We start from the raw sequence: 4,308 nt of genomic DNA, 5'->3' as shown, positions 1-4,308 counted from the left end.
TGCCGGGGCCTTCAAAGTTCCGCCCTCTTTTTCTACGGCGTCGCGCTTCGCCATCTCCTTCACTGGGTTGCAGCAGAAAGCCCTTCGTTTTAGGGAGTGTAGTGTGGCAGATATCATGATCTGTTAGCAAGGAGGGCTCCCGAAAGTGGGGAGTTTTTGTCTACGAGTCTACACTTCGGAATTAAGGAAACCTGTCGCTGCAGGTATCCTTGGACTCCACCTCCCATCAGCCTCAGCCAGCATAGATGATGGCCAGGGAGGTGGGAGTTATAGCCAACAACATTTGGAGAGTCGCGCCCGCAAGTTCTCCTTCTCCTGCTCTACGTTTTCTGGTCACGCCTGTCTTTTCTTACAATTTCATATTGAATCAGACCTCCAGCTGCCATGTCCACAGATTGAACTGGGGACCTGCTGTTGTACTTTTCCTACAGAGCCAACATAATGGTGGGAAATGATTATTTGCAGGAGTGGATGAGAAGCTGGGGGATATCGTACTTATTACAATGTTTTGATGGTCAAACTTGAGTCTTGAGGCTCTAGTGTCTAGGAGTGGAGAAACTTTGGCTCTCCAGAAGTCGTTAGACAACAACTCCCATCATTTCTGACCATTGACTATGCTGGTTGATGGGAACATCCAAGAGGGCCAGGATTCCCCATTCTTCTGTGGATCACTGTGCTTCAGGTCTTAATAATGAGTGCCATGTAATAATTTATTTGACGCAGGGCTTGCTGGTACTCAGTACTGCAGTGTTTTTCAACCACTGTTCCGCGGCACACTAGTGTGCCGCGAGATGTTGCCTGGTGTGCCGTGGGCAAAACGTCCCGGCCATTGTTGTTGCCTTCCTTCAGCCAATCAGGGTCAGCCCGCGCGTTTGTACACAGAGCCGAAAAGAGACACCCGCCTTGCCCCAGCAGCGCCGAGGCTACACTGCACTGCATTGCACGGCCCTGGATGCGGCAGCCGGGCCAGCCGCCTCAAAAGCGCCTCCCTCCCTCCTTTGCCCTCCTGCCGGCCAATCGTCAGCGCCCTCCGGCCTGCCGGAGTTCCCCGCCTCCTCGGCCGTCGCCGTGGCCCTGAAGGGATCCTGCGCGCCGTGCGCGCTTTGTCGCGAGTGGGGTTCCGAGGCCAATGTAGGCGCGCGCATCTTAGAAGCGGGAGGGGGGGTGGAAAGAGCGGGCTGGAGATGAGGAGGAGGGAGCCGGCGGTGGACGTGGGTGGGGGCTTGGAAATAGCGCGCGCGAGGCGGAGGCCGGGGAGGGGGGGGGAGAGAGAGAGGATTCAGTACCAAATCGGATGCAAAACCGCATCTATAACCTCTCAAGGGAAATGTTTCCCAAAGTGCAGTAATCTCCAACCTACATAAATTAATTAAGAATTCTTTTGCTGTTTGGAGGAAATAAGAAGCCTGGCTCCTTTCAGCTGGGTGAGAGCACTTTGCTAATAAATGATGAATAATTAGGATGTGTAGGTTTCCTTTTGCATTTTTTTCGCACTTGCTGGTTCAACCTCTTTGAACTTCCCAAAGCACAAGATCATCACAAAAAAGGGAAACACCACATTGGCTGGGCTCTCAAGTGTGGCATGGCAGTTAATTATATCATGTCAGGATGTCTCAGGAGCTTCTCCACTCATGTCTTTGTCACAAAAAGTCACTCAGGTACAAGACTAGAGTCCCTCAGACCTTACTTGGGGCTGGACTATATTTTGAAAAAAATATGAACAAATTCCTATGCCCCACAAATAACCCAGAGATGCATTTTAAATAAAAGGACAGGTTCCAATTCTGTAAAAACACGCTGATTCCTGGACCATCCGCAGGCAGCAGTTAGAAGGTGATTGGGCCACATCCGGCCCCCGGGTCTTAGTTTGGGGACCCCTGCTCTTAAGTCCAAGAATTATAAAATACTTTCTTTGTGTTTATTTGATTCCTATTCAAGAGAATTACTTTATATATAGTCAATATAGGCACAGAGTTAAATTTTTTAACATTTTCTAATGGTGGTGTGCCTCGTGATTTTTTTCATGAAACAAGTGTGCCTTTGCCCAAAAAAGGTTGAAAAACACTGCAGTACTGTACCACCTTCTGTTTTCAGAAGGGCCTGAACCCTGGGAATTGTGGGTTAGGACAGAAATAAATGCACAGCCATGTTTCTTGGATCTTTTGCCAGTTTCCAGAGAAGTTTTACTGAAAACCTGTTCTGTCTTTGTTTCTGACGATCTGTGCTGAGTAGTCAGGATAGCTCCATTTAGTGTGCCTTTGTAGACGTCTGGTTCTCTGTTGAGCCCTTGCATTTCTCCCTCACCATGCTGCACATGCACACATACACCTTAAAACAAATAAAACAAGCCATGCTGCGCACAGCATGGTCCTCCAATTGTATGGGAGTTCTTAGTATTAACCAAATGTTTGATGGGTGTTTACGGATTCCTTATTCACAGAGTCATTAGTGAATGAAGGTCAAAGGGAAGACATTCTCAGGTTTGACATTGCTTTGCAAAGAACCAAGTTTCATATCACATCAGGACAGAGCCTTCCTATTTTTGTACAGTACAAGAAAGGCCCCTCATCAGGTGTGCATGCCTAAAGCTTTAGTTAGAATTTATAGGAAGTCCAAGCCATGTTCCTTCAGCTTTTCTGCTTCTATTTTTATTTTATTTATCTTCATAACTATAACAGCAAGTCATAATTCTAAAAAATCCCCTATGCTTACATTAATCAGTTATTATTGTGAGCCCAGTGCTTTAATCCATTGCTGTTACCTCTTGTCTACACATTATTTAAAGCAGGGGTGGGGAACCTGTGTGCCCGCACCCAGAAGTTGTTGGACTGACCACTGGCTATATTGGTTGGGGCTGATAGGAGTTGGAATCCAACAACATGGGGAAGGTCACAAGTTCTCCACACCTGCTTTAAGGTATGGAATTCAAATCTGCATGCGCGCCAGTACAATAGATGTGGGAGATAAAAAAAAAAAAAAATCCCATCCAGAAACTTAGCTGTGACTAAAGGTTCATCCACACTAACTGCTCAGACCCATGTTTTCTAGGCACAGCACAACCAGAACTGTGGATGAGCCCTTAGCTATGTTTCTTGATAAAATCCTTCCATTGCTCATTTGGGAATAACTCACTGCAAAGTAGGCCTACAAATGTTTGGTGGAACTAAGAGTTTTAAGTACTGTAGTCACCTGCAAGTCACTTAAAATCAGTTAACCCACTGAGGTCAGTTGGGTGACTTAAATGCTCCTACTGCATTCTAAGTAGTCTGTGAATTGTTCCAATAAGTGTGTGTGCATATATGTATGTATGTATGAATAAATAAATTAAGGACCAGCTTTGGGTGTAGGAACTCCTTCTTGATCCACAGAGCAGGTCTGCTCTCTCCTCTCTGGGAGATAAATTCTCAATTTTCATGTCAAAGCTTTCCCTTATGAAAGAATTATAATAGGGCACCAACAGTTGCTCCTGTCATTCATGTTAACACACTTTTGAGAAAACAGTTGAAGGTTAAATAATCAGGTCTAATTTGGGTGGGAGCAGAAGAACTACTTTTTGTGTCCTATATTATAGCGCAGGGACAAGGAATACTTTTTTTAAATGTATGGTTTATTGAGTTGACAAGATTAGCAAACAGCTGATTGTGCATAGATTTTAAACAAACAAAAAATCCTGTGTTTTGTTTCACATGCACCTGTGAAAAAAATCCTATCATGCGTAGTGTCTCTTTATAAATAATACACTTTAACCTGGCTTTAGTTTCAGATGTAAGGCTGCTTTAAATTTACACACACACACACACACACAATTTCCCATTAAAATTATATTTTTGTTTTGTTAACACAACATGTGTGATAATTTATTTGTTTGCTTGGTTATTCATGGGGCACCTCTCAGCTAAAGCACCCGAGGTCACTTAAAACTGGCACAAAAATTTGCACAGGAATTATAATAGTTGAAATTTGTATAGCATTTGCAAGTATTCAAAGCACTTTGCTTGTATTATCAGAGTTGGCCCCATCATTAATGAGAATGAGGCAGCCTGGATATAATGGCAGCAAATATTTTTTCATTTGTTGTTAATGTGTTATTTATTTTTCAGAGAGTGGTGCTTGTGGGATTTTTTTTTTTGTCTTAGACCCTATGCACTTTGATTTGGGAGGTGAGAGGCACATTTGCTGCTGTGCCTCAGGCATCACAAAGTATTGAGTCTGCCCTGCAGCACATTATCTAATATGTAATTTCACAACAACCCTGCAAGGTACATCTGAGAAAGAGTGGCTTGCCTAAGTGAGTTCATAACAGTGTTG

Source organism: Lacerta agilis, chromosome 1 (assembly GCF_009819535.1).
Source record: "Lacerta agilis isolate rLacAgi1 chromosome 1, rLacAgi1.pri, whole genome shotgun sequence".
NCBI lineage: Eukaryota > Metazoa > Chordata > Lepidosauria > Squamata > Lacertidae > Lacerta > Lacerta agilis.
This window is presented reverse-complemented; position numbering follows the sequence as displayed.